At 42.3% G+C, this 18600-nt stretch overlaps 1 long non-coding RNA gene across 1 annotated transcript; it reads left to right on the top strand.

The window, feature by feature from the left end:
- The first annotated feature begins 3048 nt into the window (after positions 1-3048).
- Positions 3049-10010, top strand: LOC124007911. Its single transcript, XR_006834035.1, has 3 exons — positions 3049-3312; positions 9423-9611; positions 9912-10010. It is a non-coding gene; the product is annotated as an uncharacterized LOC124007911 (long non-coding RNA).
- Positions 10011-18600: the final 8590 nt, after the last annotated feature.

Below are 18600 nucleotides of genomic sequence, written 5' to 3'. Positions count from 1 at the left end.
CATATCTTCAATGTTTCAACCGGTGAATTCCTGTCTTTAGAAATGCAATGGAACGCAGCTACCTCTCACGGGAGTGCATGTGATCAGCTCATGGGCTTCTGGCAGACCTCTTACTCAATCAGCTCTTATTCTCTTCTCCTTCACAGTAGAAACCTGAAACAAGATTCTAAAGACTGTTGACATCTCGTGGAAGCCTTAGGAAGTGCAATTGGACCAAATTTACACTGTCTTGGATAGGCAAAGTTTAAAAACATTCAGCATTCTAAGCTACGTGAGGGTCTACTCCTACAATTTTGGGCCGATTGTTCATTTTATGCTCAAAAGAAGTGCGTCATCCTCTTGCATCCATTAGGCTACTTTATATCCCGCTGTATTTTATTTTTGTTGACAAGGCAAGCCTATTAAAGTGCTGGTATAGGTACTCGAGTATAACAATCATCACTCCCAGATGAACATGATTCACTTCTCGCCCAGTCCCACGGAGACATAGAGCCATTTGGATCGTGAGCTGAAAGAGGAGAGTTGTCAGGAGGAGACGTTGGGGCCCTTGCTAGTGGTTAGATGAGTGTCATTTGGGCTGCAAAGCTCAGTGGGCAAAGGGCTTTTAACTATCTAAGATTACTCTTGTTATTATTATATGATTATTAGTTAATTTTTTGTGTTTGGAATGGCACTGTTACTACGGGATATGATGCTGTTATAAAGAATTTGATGTAAGTGTTGGAAGGCCCCAAATGTTAATTTGACTGGACATTCCATATTACCATGGCAAATTATGCGTCACAATAGTAATGTAAAAAACAAAATGCAATCCACCATGGTCTTACATCAGCGCGTCGATTCCGCCTCAACTGATTGAGAAACGAGAGCTATGGAGGAGTGACGCTGTCTGGCATGAGACGATGACAATCCACAGCACAGTATCAACTGCGCTGCTGGACTCATAGTCTAGGGTGGGCCCTTGCGCAAAATCTTCAACAGCCTCTGACATGTTTTCCCCAACTCTTAAACTAACCCTCAAATGCAAGGTATATAATGTGCCACCAACTCCTGTGATCCACAGAAGATTATAGATCAACTTTTCAAAGTGTGCACAAGATGAAAGTACATGCATACTTGCTGACTTACTTACTTACTTGCTACCAGTGCTTTGATACGGTTATTTACTGATACTTTCCTGTGGATATATTGTCTCATTCAAACCGCCAAAAGGACCAACCGCACGGACAAACAGTTAAGTAAAAACTATAATTTTATTAAACATTCTTTGTGGAAGTTTTACAAACAAATGTATGGCATTAATCTGTGAGCCAGAGGTATCACAGTCTCATGCAAGGTAAAATCCAATACAAAAGTGACACCCTTTTGTATTTTTGATGTATTGTGGTGGCAGCATCATGTTATGGGGATGTTCATGAGTGGTCCGGTCTCAGCCCTGACTCCAAACCAAATTTACGGAGCCTGACCAATTTTGACAAAAACAATAGATATACAGGTAGCTGCCAAAAAAAGGAAAAACTTGAGTAAATGTATGGAGTCATAGCCAATTCTAAAGTCAAACGGGCGCGGACAAGATGAAACTTAATTGCGCGAGTAAAAACGAGTCAAAAGAGAAAAAATGTCGTTGAGCAGAGGACGGGTTCACACGAGTGCAGGCCAGCGTGGTGTGCACAAATTTAACTTGAGCGCTTGCAAGTGTGACTTTAAGTGCGCAGAACCACATTGCCATATGCAGTAAATTATTTGGAGGCCCAGAGGCTTTTGTTCCCTTGAAGAAATACTTCAAGACATCACCACAGATCTCCTCTCACCAATTTTCCTGTTTGCTCTCCAAAATCCATTTAGCTCTCAACTGCTTACTATCTTTTTATACCAGGAAAGTTCTAGCCAGTGAATATAACCTGTAGCAGTCTACTGAAACACAAGTGGTCAGGTTTTTGGGCCAGTCATGGCTTGAGTGATCTCTTACCGCTTTTTTGACCACAGAAGATGGAAGGGGATGGTGAACGTTGGCTGATGATGTAAGTTTGATTCGTTTTTCACTAGAGAAACCGACCAGCTAGCTAATCAACTATGATTTCAAATTTGAATGTAGTTATTTTGTCTTTTGTTATTAAAGCAGGCTATTGATAAGCCATGCTAGGTTAATGTCAGTTAGCTAGAAAGCGAACTAGCTAATGTTAGTCAGCTAACATTTAACCCTGTGGTTTAACCAAAGGTAGTATTGTTTTCTATAGTCTCTGGTTTAACTAAGAGCAATGTAGATATGTTGAGGAAGGGTTTAATAGAGGAGGAGGACTTGGAAGACCAGCATGACTGAGTGGCAGGAGAGGGGGGGAGCAAGGGGCCCCAGGATCTTGTTTCCTTTGAGGAGTTTATAAGTTTGGTTGACTCACATGTTACTGAGAAATGTGATTATCATTACAACTTGATGCGGTGGTACATAGATTTTAAAAAAGAAATCTATGACATATGTTTCTTTAATTGAAATGTATGTAATAAAAATAAAAGAATTCACCATTTCATGGTGTTTCTAAGTTGTTACAGTATGTCTGATATTTGTCTCAAACATTGTTTCCCCCTGCTGGTGTCAAGGTCGGACCAGGTCTCATGAGATTTTATCTCAATGAGATTAACTTGAATAAATAAAGGTATACAGTTTTTTTTTTGGTACTGCAGTTCAGTTTAGCTGATGCCTGGCCCAGAAAGAATAATTTCCATTGGCGGCCAGATTTGAAATTTCCTTCATCACCTTTTTCCACAAAACACCCACTGAATTATTCAGTTAATTATTACAGAGGCCGAAAGTGTGTGTGTATATATATATATTATTTATCACATAGACTAAGTTATTTTATATTCATCCAATGTCTGTCATGTTTTCGTTGCTGCTTGCGCTGAGTGCTAGTGCCATGCGCATCCAGTATAAACTCGATGCAACCTGGAATCGGCGTGAGTAGATTACCTTGAAAACAACAGTCGGACGTCTTGTACACAGTCTTGAGTTTTTATTATACCTCATTGGGGGTGGGGGGGGGGGGTAATGAGAACATACAGGGAAGACCCTCTCTGGGGGAGCCAAAAGGGTCAGGCTCCGAAACAAATAGGGAATATTTATAACCGCTAGCCGCATAATTCGAGATTTAATTACTTTTACCCTTGTCAGTTTTTGTGCAGTAAATGAGAATGACCTCAAATCATTTCTCTCTCCATCCCTCTTTCCATGCAGGTCCATTGTCACTAATATGTGGTGTTGAAGTTTGTCTCTGCTCAGCTGACAGACAGGAGATACAGGAATCCATTCTGTTCCAAGTAGGTTACATTGGCTTTCCTCTATACACAGCACTCTGGGAACTACTCCCAGGTATTGGTATTTTATTAGGAACCCCATTAGCTGTTGTAAAAGCAGCAGCTACTCTTCCTTGGGTTCACACAAAACATGAAACAATACAGAACATCATTGGACAAGGACAGAACTACATACCATTTTTAAAAGGCACACATAGTTGTGTATGTGTTTATGTAGACTATCTAGGTCAAGTAGGGGAGAGGCGTTGTGAGGTGTTGCTTTCTGTTATTTGAAACCAGGTTTGCTGTTTATTTGAGCAATATGAGATGGAAGTTCCATGCAATAAGGGCTCTATATAATATTTTGTGTTTTCTTGAATTTATTCTGGATTTGGGGACTAAAAAAAGATCCCTGGTGGCATGGCTGGTGGGATAAGTGTGTGTCAGAGCTGTGTGTAAGTTGACTATGCAAACAATTTGGAATTTTCAACACATGAATGTTTCTTGTAAAAATAAGTGATGCAGTCAGTCTCTCCTCAACTCTTAGCCAAGAGAGACTGGCATGCATAGTATTTATATCAGCCCTCTGATTACAATTAGGGGCAAAACGTGCTGCTCTGTTCTGGGCCAGCTGCAGCTTTATTAGGTCTTTCTTTGTAGCACTGGACCATACGACTGGACAATAATCAAGATCCAAGCACTAAAGCAATGATTTGTACCAAATACAATGCTCTTAGTTTTAGAGATGTTCAGGACCAGTTTATTACTGGCCACTCATTCCACAACAAACTGCAACTATTTAAGGGTTTCAGTGACTTCATTAGATGTTGTTGCTGATGCGTATATGGTTGAATCATCAGCATACATTGAGACACATTCTTTGTTTAACGCCGGTGGCAGGTCATTGGTAAAAATAGAAACGAGTAGAGGGCCTAGAGAGCTGCCCTGCAGTACACCACACTTTGCATGTTTTACATTAGAGACGTGTCCATTAAAGAAAATACTTTGAGTTCTATTAGATTGCCATATCGTGGATTCAGAGCTGAGGTTGAAAAGCCATAGCAATTAAGTGTTTTCAACAACAGGTTATGGTCAATAACAGTACAGCTCCCACGATCTTCTTATTATCAATTTCTTTCAACCAAGTCATTTGTGTCAGTGCAGTAAATGTTGAGTGCCCTTCTCTATAAGCATGCTGAAAATGTGTTGTTAATTTGTTTACAGAGAAATAGCATTGTATTTGGTCAAACACCATATTTCCAAAAGTTTGCTAAGAGCTGGCAGCAAGCTTTATAAGTCTACTGTTAGACCCAGTAAAGGCCGCTTTACCACTTGGGTAGCGGGAATACTTTGGCTTCCCTCCATGCCTCAGGACACAGACTTTCCTCTGTGCTCAGATAAAAAATATGACAGGAGTGGCTATAGAGTCAGCTACCATCCTCATAGCTTTCCATCTAAGTTGTCAATGCCAGGGAGGTTTGTCATTATTGATCGTTAACAATCATTTTTCCACCTCTCCCACACTAACTTTACAAAATTCAAACTTGAACTGTTTTTGTTTCATAATTCTTTTATTTTTATGCTTGAATATAATTGCTCACTGTTGGTCATGGGCATTTCCTGCCTAAGTTTGCCAACTTTGCCAATGGAATTATCGTTAAAATAATTGGCGACATCAAATGGTTTTGTGATAAGACATTAGATTTGATGAAAGATGGAGTTGAATTTGTCTCTCTGCCCATAATTTCATTTAACCTCTTTTAGATCAGGGTCCCGCTAGGATTCCACCACGACAACATCCGGTGAAATTGCAGAGTGCGAAATACAGAAAACGTAATATTAAACATTCATGAAAATACAAGTGTCATACATCATTTAAAAGCTTAACTTGTTAATCCAACAGCGTTCAGATTTCAAAAAGGCCTTACGGCAAAAGCATTCGATTGTCTGAGGACCGCGCCCCATGCCAAAATACTTTTTCAAACCAGCACAGGTGTCAAAAAATGCCAAATAGAGATTAAAATAAATCACTTTTGAAGATCTTCCTCTGTTTGCAATTCCAAGGGTCCCAGCTACACAATGAATGGCCGTTGTGTTCAATAAAGTCCTTCTTTATATCCCAAAAATGTATGTTTAGTTGGCGCGCTTGATTTAGTAATCCACTCATTCAACATGCATACAAACAAATCCAAAAGGTTATCGGTAAAGTTTGTCCAAACAAGTTAAATGATGTTTCTAATTAATCTAATATCTAAATAAACTATAATATTTACGACGGAGAATGGTATGTTCAATAGGGAAGATAAATAACTAAAAGCGCGCTCCCTTTCACGAGCGCAACAAGACTGTTTTTCTAATGCGGGACACCTTGGGAAAACTACAAGTATGCCTGAAACCCTTTCTAAAGACTTGACATCTAGTGGAAGCCATAGGAACTGCAATCTGGGAGGAATTATTTTGTATTTCCCATAGGCTGGCATTGAAATGGCCTGTGACCTCACTAAAAAAAAAAACATTTCGGGTGGATTCTCCTCGGGTTTTCGCCTGTCATATTAGTTATGTTATACTCAGACATGCTTTTAACAGTTTTAGAATCATCAGAGGGTTTTCTATCCAATGCTACCAATTATATGCATATCCTAGCTTCTGGGCCTGAGTAACAGGCAGTTTACTTTGGGCACGTAAGTCATCTGAAATTCCAAACAAAAACCAGTCACCCAAAGAAGTTAAAGTACTCAAGTTTTTTTTCCATCATTCCTTATATCATTGATCTTGGTTTCATAAAAGTAAACTCAACAAAAATAATAAAATCACATAATTTCTCAATTTGCAGTAAGTAAGCCAGTCAGATGTACAGCCAGACTTACTAGCCACTCCTTTTGCCCCATCTCTTTCACCCATACAATTTTTTAAATTCCTCATCAATCCATGGAGCCTTAACAGTTCTAACAGTCAGTTTCTTAACAGGTGCATATTTATCAATAATTTGATGTAGCAAATTCATCAAGTGCAGTGTCTGGATGCTCATTAATCACATCAGACCAACAAATATTCCACATAAGTCACAGCAAAATCTTTTGAATGATCTCTTATATACTTTTTTACACCCAGTTGTTGGTCCTTTCCTGGATAAAGCTGGATAAAGCCACTATATTGTGATTACTGCATCCAATGTGTATGGATATAGCTTCAGAACAAAGTTCTACAGCATGAGTAAAAATGTGATTGATAATGTGGTTGATCTTGTTCCTGTAGTGTTTGTAAAACACCCTGGTAGATTGATTAATAACCTGAACCAGATTACAGGCACTGGTTACAGTAGGAAGCTTCCTCTTGAGCGGACAGCTTGATGAAAACCAGTCAATATTCAGGTCCCCAAGAACCTGCAACCACAACACTTCAATAACACTTGACATTAGATCTTCTCTAAGCATTACAGGGATATGGCTCTGAATGAATATATATATACAGTGGGGAGAACAAGTATTTGATACACTGCCGATTTTGCAGATTTTCCTACTTACAATGTAGAGGTCTGTAATTTTTATCATAGGAAAACTTCAACTGTGAGAGATGGAATCTAAAACAAAAAACCAGAAAATCACATTGTATGATTTGAAGTAATTAATTTGCATTTTATTGCATGACATAAGTATTTAATACATCAGAAAAGCAGGACTGAATATTTGGTACAGAAACCTTTGTTTGTAATTACAGAGATCATATGTTTCCTGTAGTTCTTGACCAGGTTTGCACACACTGCAGCAGGGACTTTGGCCCACTCCTCCATACAGACCTTCTCCAGATCCTTCAGGTTTCGGGGCTGTCGCTGGGCAATACAGACTTTCAGCTCCCTCCAAATATTTTCTATTGGGTTCAGGTCTGGAGACTGGCTAGGTCACTCCAGGACCTTGAGATGCTTCTTACTGAGCCACTCCTTAGTTGCCCTGGCTGTGTGTTTCGGGTCGTTGTCATGCTGGAAGACCCAGCCACGACCTATCGTCAATGCTCTTACTGAGGGAAGGAGGTTGTTGGCCAAGATCTCGCGATACATGGCCGCATCCATTCTCCCCTCAATACGGTGCAGTTGTTCTGTCCCCTTTGCAGAAAAGCATCCCCAAAGAATCATGTTTCCACCTCCATGCTTCACGGTTGGGATAGTGTTCTTGGGGTTGTACTCATCCTTCTTCTTCCTCCAAACACGGCGAGTGGAGTTTAGACCAAAAAGCTCTATTTTTGTCTCATCAGACCACATGACCTTCTCCCATTCCTCCTCTGGATCATCAAGATGGTCATTGGCAAACCTCAGACGGGCCTGGACATGCACTGGCTTGAGCAGGGGGACCTTGCGTGCGCTGCAGCATTTTAATCCATGACGGCGTAGTGTGTTTCTAATGGTTTTCTTTGAGACCGTGGTCCCAGCTCTCTTCAGATCATTGACCAGGTCCTGTCGTGTAGTTCTGGGCCCTCACCTTCCTCATGATCATTGATGCCCCACGAGGTGAAATCTTGCATGGAGCCCCAGACCGAGGGTGATTAACCGTCATCTTGAACTTCTTCCATTTTCTAATAATTCCGCCAACAATTGTTGCCTTCTCACCAAGCTGCTTGCCTATTGTCCTGTAGCCCATCCCAGCCTTGTGCAGGTCTACAATTGTATCCCTGATGTCCTTACACAGCTCTCTGGTCTTGGCTATTGTGGAGAGGTTGGAGTCTGTTTGAGTGTGTGGACAGGTGTTTTTTATACAGGTAATGAGTTCAAACAGGTGCAGTTAATACTGGTAATGAGTGGAGAATAGGAGGGCTTCTTAAAGAAAAACTAACATATCTGTGAGAGCTGGAATTCTTACTGGTTGGTAGGTGATCAAATACTTATGTCATGCAATAAAATGCAAATTAATTACTTAAAACTTATACGTGATTTTCTGGATTTTTGTTTTAGATTCCGTCTCTCACAGTTGAAGTGTACCTATGATAAAAATGACAGACCTCTACATGCTTTAAGTAGGAAAACCTGCAAAATCGGCAGTGTATCAAATACTTGTTCTGCCCACTGTGTGTGTGAATATATATATATATTACACACACATACATACATTCAGTTGAAGTCGGAAGTTTAATACACTTAGGTTGGAGTCAAACTATTTTTTCAACCACTCCACACATTTCTTGTTAACAAACTATATTTTTGGCTAGTTGTTTAGGACATCTACTCTGTGCATGACACAAGTCATTTTTCCAACAATTGTTTACAGATTATTTACTTATAATTCACTGTATAACAATTCCAGTGGGTCAGAAGTATACAGACACTAAGTTTACTGTGTATGTGGAGTTTTGCAGAGATTGTTGTCCTTCTGGAAGGTTCTCCCATCTCCAGAGGAACTCGAGCTCTGTCAAAGTGACCATCGGGTTCTTGGTCAGTTTGCTCAGTTTGGCCGTAGGAAGAGTCTTGGAAGTTCTAAACCTCTTCCATTTAAGAATTTTTGAAGCCACTGTGTTCTTGAGACCTTCAATGCTCCAGAAATATTTTGGTACCCTTCTGTGCCTCGACACAATCCTGTCTCGAAGCTCTATGGACAATTTCTTTGACCTCATCGCTTGGTCTTTGCTATGACATGCACTGTCAACTGTGGGACCTTATATAGACAGGTGTGTGTCTTTCCAAAACATGTCCAATCAATTTAATTTACCACAGGTGGACTCCAAGTTGTAGAAACATCTCAATGATGATCAATGGAAATCGGATGAATCTGAACTCAATTTCGAGTCTCTTAGCAAAGGGTTTGAACACTTATGTAAAATAAGGTATTTCTGTTTATTTATAGAACATTTGCTAAAATTTCTTAACCTGTTTTCACTTTGTCAGTATGAGGTATTGTGTGTGGATTGATGAGGGGGGAAAAAACATTTAATACATTTTAGAATAAGGCTGTAACGTAACAATTTGGGAAAAGGTCAAGAGGTCTGAATTACTTCCCGAATGCACTGTATGTTTCCTTCCACATTCCTCAAACTCCAGTTTCCTACTTTAGGTTACCTTTTACCCATGATTGTACAATGACTTTTTAAGTTTGGACTTCCACTCCTACTAAATCTATAATATCTCCTGTATTGTTCTGTTCTCTTCATAGATTATGCTGATGCCCCATTGTAAGAACCTGGAGATCTTCACTGGTTCTGAGGGAGGTGATGTTGCTACAAACAATGCTTGGGACAGCTTCCAGCCCTACTGTTATCTGGAGAACAGCCAGAGAGTGATCAAGACATCTGCCACAACTCCATCTTTAGTGTGTCAGCTCTGCTGCACCTGGGCACTAAAGGTATGGCACCGCACTCCCAACTGTTGTGAATGCTTAAACATACATGTATGCTCATTTGTGTTTCTTAAAGTGTCAATTAGCAGTTGAAACAATAACAAAGCGAACTCCCCGCTGCCATTTTTGCGAAAAGCTGAGGGATGGGGCTGGAGAAATGTAACCACTCCCAGAGCTGTCGATGCACCATTGTGGAGGAGACGATCCGACCTCCAATGGGTTTTGAGAAGGATGCAAGGAGTTGAGCAGAGATTAATTGTATCTGTTTGCACTTATATCTTTGTTCTGCTTGTGCTCTTTCAACAGATTGATCTGGCTTGCTGATAACATCTGATCTGATGAGACTCCCGATGTGATTTGACTCCTGTATTAATGACTTCAATAAAACTTCCAATGCCAAATTGAGATTGGTATTCTGCAGTTGCGTCACCTTTTATTCAGAGAATTGCAGGGGAAGAGTACAATACCTTCTCATTGTGCAGCTTGTTGGTTGAGCTGTAGATCCGCTCGGGTGTCCCCAAAAGTTTTAAAAAGCACCATTGCTTGTAAGTACCCAGCCGTACTTTGGTGTCTCGTTGCTGCCTTGGTTAGACAACTCAGGTTTGCAAAGCCAGTGTGGCAACAAACACCAAATCGATCACTTGCAAATAATAGGCATTCCCAGCAGTACAGTTTGCAGTGCTTCTCGGAGCCTGTGAGTCATCGATAGCGCCCATAGTTGAAAGTGGCGAACGAATCCCTTTCCCGCTTGTGACAGGCTTTGTAGCGTCGGCGTCTACCTCTCCTGACAATGTCTTAACTTTTCTTGAAAAGTTTGTCTTGAGAATGGCGTTATAATTATATCCTCGACCAAATCGATATCTTCTCCTTCCGCCATTGTGGGTTGAAAAAACAGCTTAGTAGTATGCGAATTAATTCGTTGATCAATTTCAGTTTCCTAGTTCTGAGACCTGCCCATATAGGACCCGCCTCTCAATATTGGTAATCCAATTAAAAGACGTGCACGCACTACGCCTGCTAGCTGGCTCCTGTGTAACACTGGAGCCAGCCAGCAGGCGTACAATAGCCAACTCTAAAGCTGATTGGTTGACACCAAATGTTCATTTCCATTCACTTTAAGCTACAAGCGCCCACACTGTTGATTCTGAAGGCCTGAGGGCAGATTTTAGAACCCTGGCAACACATGATGGCTGAATATGATTGGATAAAAGATCTAACATAAAGACCAGCCCTCCAAATCTCAACCTGGGGCTGGAAGCAGTGCAACCAAGAGGAACGCTATGAAATGAAGAGTGTAACTCTTACTCTGGGGAATAATTTAATACATATTTGTGGGAAAATATATTTTAAAAAATATATATATTCAGATGATGTTTAGGCCAGCAGAGAAGGCCTTGCTGGCCCTGACGGCCCACCACTGGTATATCTATGTATTTATTTTTAATTCCTTCCTGTGTGTACCTAGTTGTTCAGGTGCTTACTATTCAAGTCTGCTAGCAAGCTAAACAGACAGCTCTGTAGTGCATCTGTTTTGAAGGCACGCAAACGGAAGGCTCTTTATAGCCAATCACAACACTGGACTGGCCAATGGCAGTCATTTGAATCACGGTTCTTTGCTGCCAATGGCAGTCATTTGAATCACGGTTCTTTGCTTACTTATCTCTATATGTAGTATTGTTTAAGGGTGCAATATGCATAAATTGCTCTGCCATTTCCTGGTTGTTAAAATTATAGTTTGCCTTATTTAAGTTTGACAAAATGAACAATGTAGAGAATCATACCATCCAAACTGCTGGGAGATATCTTTCCAATAACCCCAAATATTGTATTTTCAGCTGTTTTGAAGCTGGTGTACAAAACCAGAAATAATACACTAAAGTTGTGCATGCGAATCATAGAAATAGCACACACAAAACAGATACGCTGCTTCTTAGGCTTGCTGTCAATGATGGTTGGGTTGCCCAAACGTCACATATCTGCTTTGAGACTTTTTTTATCTGAGCAATGGAGGAAACAGAACAGCTGCACCCCCATGTTTTTACCAGAAAAGTATCATGAATCATTGGGTAATTTGTCATTTTCAATGATTGTTTTGAGCTAAGTCTAATAGTCAATTTTATATACACTGCTCAAAAAATAAAGGGAACACTTAAACAACACAATGTAACTCCAAGTCAATCACACTTGTATGAAATCAAGCTGTCCACTTAGGAAGCAACCACTTCTCAGTTCCTATGCTTCCTGGCTGATGTTTTGGTCACTTTTGAATGCTGTGGTAGCATGAGACGGAGTCTACAACCCACACAAGTGGCTCAGGTAGTGCAGCTCATCCAGGATGGAACATTAATGCGAGCTGTGGCAATAAGATTTGCTGTGTCTGTCAGCGTAGTGTCCAGAGCATGGAGGCGCTATCTGGAGACGTGGTGGAGGCGCTATCAGGAGACGTGGTGGAGGCCGTAGGAGGGTAACAACCCAGCAGCAGGACCGCTACCTCCACCTTTGTGCGAGGAGCAGGTGGAGCACTGCCAGAGCCCTGCAAAATGACCTCCAGCAGGCCACAAATGTGCATGTGTCTGCTCAAACAGGTCAGAAACAGACTTCATGAGGGTGGTATGGGCCCGACGTCCACAGGTGGGAGTTGTGCTTACAGCCCAACACCGTGCAGGACGTTTGGCATTCGCCAAAGAACACCAAGATTGGTAAATTTGCCACTGGCGCACCCTGTGCTCTTCACAGATGAAAGCAGGTTCACACTGAGCACGTGACAGAGTCTGGAGAGGCCATGGAGAACGTTCTGCTGCCTGCAACATCCTCCAGCATGACCGGTTTGGCGGTGGGTCAGTCATGGTGTGAGGTGGCATTTCTTTGGGGGGCCGCACAGCCCTCCATGTGCTCGCCAGAGGTTATCCTGATTGCCATTAGGTACCGAGATGAGATCCTCAGACCCCTTGTGAGACCATATGCTGTTGCGGTTGGCCCTGGGTTCCTCCTAATGCAAGACAATGCTAGACCTCATGTGGCTGGAGTGTGTCAGCAGTTCCTGCAAGAGGAAGGCATTGATGCTATGGACTGGCCCACCCGTTCCCCAGACCTGAATCCAATTGAGCACATCTGGGACATCATGTCTCGCTCCATCCACCAACTCCAAGTTGCACCACAGACTGTCCAGGAGTTGGCGGATGCTTTAGTCCAGGTCTGGGAGGAGATCCCTCAGGAGACCATCCGCCACCTCATCAGGAGCTTGCCCAGGCATTGTAGGGAGGTCATACAGGCACGTGGAGGCCACACACACTACTGAGCCTCATTTTGACTTGTTTTAAGGACATTACATCAAAGTTGGATCAGCCTGTAGTGTGGTTTTCCACTTTTGAGTGTGACTCCAAATCCAGACCTCCATGGGTTGATACATTTGATTTCCATTGATAATTTGTGTGTGATTTTGTTGTCAGCACATTCAACTATGTAAAGAAAAAAGTATTTAATAAGAATATTTCATTCATTCAGATCTAGGATGTTATTTTAGTGTTCCCTTTACTTTTTTGAGCAGTGTATTATATACGTTATTGGTTACGTACACATGGTTAGCAGATGTTAATGCGAGTGTAGCGAAATGCTCCACGACCTCACTCTCTATTCCAGCACAGTCAGGGGGTCAGAGATGGCACAGGATAGGGATTCTCAATGAAGTTAAAATATCCTTGAATCTTGACTCAAACACACACACAAATGCATCATAGCTAAAATGTTGCAGTATGTCTGGTTTGGATGTGGTGACTGCTCTTAGTTTTGGGAAATGAACAAACTGTCAGGTATGAACCGTGTGGTGATTTTAGTTTGAAATGCTGTGACCACATAGCATTTTTCCCAGAGTTGTAGCTTTCCCTATGAGCTGGAGATTCACCGTGTTCAGGTGGCAGGTGATGTCAGTTAAAAATTCCAGCTTTAATATCCACTGTGGATCATCCAGCTCTGGCTCCTCTCACCTTACTTCAAATCGAATTTATTTGTCACATACACATGGTTAGTAGATGTTAATGTGAGTGTAGCGAAATGCTTCTGCTTCTAGTTCCGACAAGGCAGTAATAACCAACGAGTAATCTAACCTAACAATTCCAAAACTACTACCTTATACACACAAGTGTAAAGGGATAAAGAATATGTACATAAATATATATGAATGATTGATGGTACAGAGCGGCATAGGCAAGATGCAGTAGATGGTATAGAGTACAGTATATACATATGAGATGAGTAATGTAGGGTATGTAAACAAAGTGGCATAGTTTAAAGTGGCTAGTGATACATGTATTACATAAAGATACAGTAGATGATATAGAGTACAGTATATACATAGATGAGTAATGTAGGGTATGTAAACATTATATTAAGTAGCATTGTTTAAAGTGGCTAGTGATATATTTTCCATCAATTCCCATTATTAAAGTGGCTGGAGTTGAGTCAGTGTGTTGGCAGCAGCCACTCAATGTTAGTGTTGGCTGTTTAACAGTCTGATGGCCTTGAGATAGAAGCGGTTTTTCAGTCTCTCGGTCCCTGCGTTGATGCACCTGTACTGACCTCGCCTTCTGGATGATAAGCGGGGTGAACAGGCAGTGGCTCGGGTGGTTGTTGTCCTTGATGATCTTTATGGCCTTCCTGTGACATCGGGTGGTGTAGGTGTCCTGGAGGGCTACCTAGTTTGCCCCCAGTGATGCGTTGTGCAGACCTCACTACCCTCTGGAGAGCCTTACAGTTGTGGGCTGAGCAGTTGCCGTACCAGGCGGTGATGCAGCCCGACAGGATGCTCTCGATTGTGCATCTGTAAAAGTTTGTGAGTGCTTTTGGTGACAAGACAAATTTATTCAGCCTCCTGAGGTTGAAGCGGAGCTGCTGTGGGGCACCAGTGTTGAGGATCAGCGGGGTGGAGATGTTGTTACCTATAATATAATAATAATAATAATATATGCCATTTAGCAGACGCTTTTATCCAAAGCGACTTACAGTCATGTGTGCATACATTCTACGTATGGGTGGTCCCGGGGATCGAACCCACTACCCTGGCGCTTACCTGGACGTGGCCTGTCAGGAAGTCCAGTACCCAGTTGCACAGGACGGGGCCGAGACCAAGGGTCTGGAGGGTACTATATTGTGTTAAATGTGGAGCTGTAGTCGATGAACAGCATTCTCACATAGGTATTCGTCTTGTCTAGATGGGTTAGGGCAGTGTGCAGTGTGGTTGCGATTGTGTCATCTGTGGACCTATTGGGGCAGTAAGCAAATTGGAGTGGGTCTAGGGTGTCAGGTAGGGTGGAGGTGATATGGTCCTTGACTAGTCTCTCAAAGCACTTCATGTTGACGGAAGTGAGTGCTATGGGGCGGAAGCTTAGTTACCTTAGCTTTCTTGGGAACAGGAACAATGGTGGACCTCTTGAAGCATGTTAGAACAGCAGACTGGGATAAGGATTGATTGGATATGTCCGTAAACACACCAACCAGCTGATCTGCGCATTCTCTGAGGACGTCTGGGCCTGCAGCCTTGCGAGGGTTAACAGGTTTAAATGTTTTACTTACGTAGGTTTTGGTCGCGGGCCATGTCAGTGGCACTGTATTGTCCTCAAAGCGAGCAAAGAAGTTGTTTTGTCTGTCTGGGAGCAAGACATCCTGGTCCACGACGGGGCTGGTTTTCTTTTTGTAATCCGTGATTGACTGTAGACCCTGCCACATACCTCTTGTGTCTGAGCCGTTGAATTGTGACTCTACTTTGTCTCTATACTGACGCTTAGCTTGTATGTCTTGTGGAGGGAATAGCTACACTGTATTCGGTCATGTTTCCGGTCACCTTGCCCTGGTTAAAAGCAGTGGTTCGCGCTTTCAGTTTCGCGCGAAAGCTGCCATCAATCAACGGTTTCTGGTTGGGGAATGTTTTAATAGTTGCAGTGGGTATGATGTCGCCAATGCACTTGCTAATGCTCACCGAAGCAGCGTATTCTTCATTGTTGTTGTTTGACGCAATGCGGAACATATCCCAATCCTCGTGATCGAAGCAATCTTGAAGCATGGACTCAGATTGGTCGAACCAGCGTTGAACAGACCTGAGAGCGGGAGCTTCCTGTTTTAGTTTCTGTCTATAGGCTGAAAGCAGCAAAATGTAATCGTGGTCAGCTTTTCTGAAAGGAGGGCGGGGGAGGGCCTTATGTGTCGGGGAAGTTAGAATAACAATGATCCAGGGTTTTACCAGCCCTGGTAGCACAATCGATATGCTGATAGAATTTAGGGAGTCTTGTTTTCAGATGAGCCTTGTTAAAATCCCCAGCTACAATGAATGTTGTTTCCAGTTTACATAGAGTCAAATAAAGTTAGTTCAGGGCCATCGATGTGTTTGCTTGGGGGGGGGCAATATCCGCGTCTGTGATTATAATCGAAGGGAATTCTCTTGGTAGAATATGCGGTCGACATTTGATTGTGAGGAATTCTAAGTCAGGTGAACGGAAGGACTTAAGTTCCTGTGTGTTATGATCACACCACGTTTCGTTAATCATAAGGCATAGCCCCCCGCCCCTCTTCTTACCAGAAAGATGCTTGTTTCTTTTTTACTGGGATTAAATGTCAGGAATTGTGAAAAAACGGAGTTTAAATGTATTTTGCTAAGGTGTGTGTAAACTTCCGACTTCAACTGTATATTGGATATTCTGTTCTCTCTACAATAGCTCTTACACAAAGCATGCCATGAAAATGATATATTCTGAATCAGGGGAGGATGGACAAAAATACATCCTCCCGATTCAGAATATATCATTATCAAAAAACAAATTTGATCCTGGTCTTTGAATAAATGCCTTGTGTCATTCAAAGATGCACTTCGTAGCCTACTCTGTAACTTAACCAGTTTCTGTTTCTACTGTGTGCATTAATTGTATTTTGTACGCGCATCCAGATAGCTACTTTGTGTGGGGACTTTAATTTAGGGATGGGAGAGATTCTCTGAATATTTATTTGTATGGCTTTGGCAGGACAAGGTTATCGGGACAGTATTACGCTACGGTCACGAGACGCAGGCCTCCTAATTGTCCCTAGAATTCCTTAGCAAACAGCTGGAGGCGTGGCTTTCTCCTATAGAGCTCCATTTTCATGGAATGGTCTGCCTACCCATGTGAGAGATGCAGACCCGGTCTCAACCTTTGTCTTTATTGAAGACTCAGGTCATGTGATCGAGTGTAGTCTGGACCAGGCATGTGAAAGTGAACGGAAAGGCACTGGGCTCTTGCTGTCTCTGCCTAGCCGGTTCCCCTCTCTCCACTGGGATTCTCTGCCTCTAACCCTATTACAGGGGCCGAGTCACTAGCTTACTGGTGCTCTTCCATGCCGTCCCTGAGGGGTGCGTCACTTGAGTGGGTTGAGTCACTGACGTAGTCTTCCTGTCTGGGTTGCCCCCCCCCCCCCCCCCTGCAAAAGGTACAGGGATTGGACAGCTGAGGACTGGGTTAAAGTCATTTTCTCTGATGAATAATCTTTCTGATTGTTTGGGGCATCTGGAAAAAAGCTTGTCCGGAGAAGACAAGGTGAGCGCTACCATCAGTCCTGTGTCATGCCAACAGTAAAGCATCCTGAGACCATTCATGTGTGGGGTTGCTTCTCAGCCAAGGGAGTGGGCTGACTCACAATTTTACCTAAGAACACAGCCATGAATAAAGAATGGTACAAACACATCCTCCGAGAGCAACTTCTCCCAACCATTCAGGAACAGTTTGGTGATGAACAATGCCTTTTCCAGCATGATGGAGCACCTTGCCATTAGGCAAAAGTGATAACTAAGTGGTTTGGGGAACAAAACATGGATATTTTGGGTCCATAGCCAGGATCAGTCAGGAAGTGGCCCAGAAGTTAATTGACAGAATGCCAGGGCAGATTGCAGAGGTCTTGAAAAAGAAGGGTCAACACTGCAAATATTGACTGCATCAACTTCATGTAATTGTCAATAAAAGCCTTTGACACTTATGAAATGCTTGTAATTACAGTGGGGAGAACAAGTATTTGATACACTGCCGATTTTGCAGGTTTTCCTACTTATAAAGCATGTCTGTCATTTTTATCAACCAGTAAGAATTCCGGCTCTCACAGACCTGTTAGTTTTTCTTTAAGAAGCCCTCTTGTTTTCCACTCATTACCTGTATTAACTGCTCCTGTTTTAACTCATTTTCTGTATAAAAGACACCTGTCCACACACTCAATCAAACAGACTCCAACCTCTCCACAATGGCCAAGACCAGAGAGCTGTGTAAGGACATCAGGGATAAAATTGTAGACCTGCACAAGGCTGGGACGGGGTACAGGACAATAGGCAAGCAGCTTGGTGAGATGGCAACAACTGTTGGCGCAATTATTAGAAAATGGAAGAAGTTCAAGATGACGGTCAATCAACCTCGGTCTGGGGCTCCATGCAAGATCTCACCTCGTGGGGCATCAATGATCATGAGGAAGGTGAGGGATCAGCCCACAACAACACGTCAGGACCTGGTCAATGACCTTAAGAGAGCAGGGACCACAGTCTCAAAGAAAACCATTAGTAACACACTACGCAGTCATGGATTAAAATCCTGCAGCACACACAAGGTCCCCCTGCTCAAGCCAGCACATGTCCAGGCCCGTCTGAAGTTTTCCAATGACCATCTGGATGATCCAGAGGAGGAATGGGAGAAGGTCATGTGGTCTGATGAGAAGAGCTTTTTGGTCTAAACTCTACTCGCTGTCATAGTTGAAATGTACCTATGATGAAAATTACAGGCCTCTCATCTTTTTAAGTGGGAGAACTTGCACAATTGGTGGCTGACTAAATACTTCTTTGCTCCACTGTATGTCATGCAATAAAATGCAAATGAATTACTTAAAAATCATACAATGTGACTTTCTGGATTTTTGTTTTAGATTCCGTCTCTCACAGTTGAAGTGTACCGATGATAAAAAGTACAGACCTCTACATGCTTTGTAATTATGAAAACCT

This window comes from Oncorhynchus gorbuscha, linkage group LG21 (genome assembly GCF_021184085.1).
Source record: "Oncorhynchus gorbuscha isolate QuinsamMale2020 ecotype Even-year linkage group LG21, OgorEven_v1.0, whole genome shotgun sequence".
NCBI lineage: Eukaryota > Metazoa > Chordata > Actinopteri > Salmoniformes > Salmonidae > Oncorhynchus > Oncorhynchus gorbuscha.
Note: the sequence above shows the minus strand (reverse complement) of the source record. Positions and strands in the feature narration are given on the sequence as shown.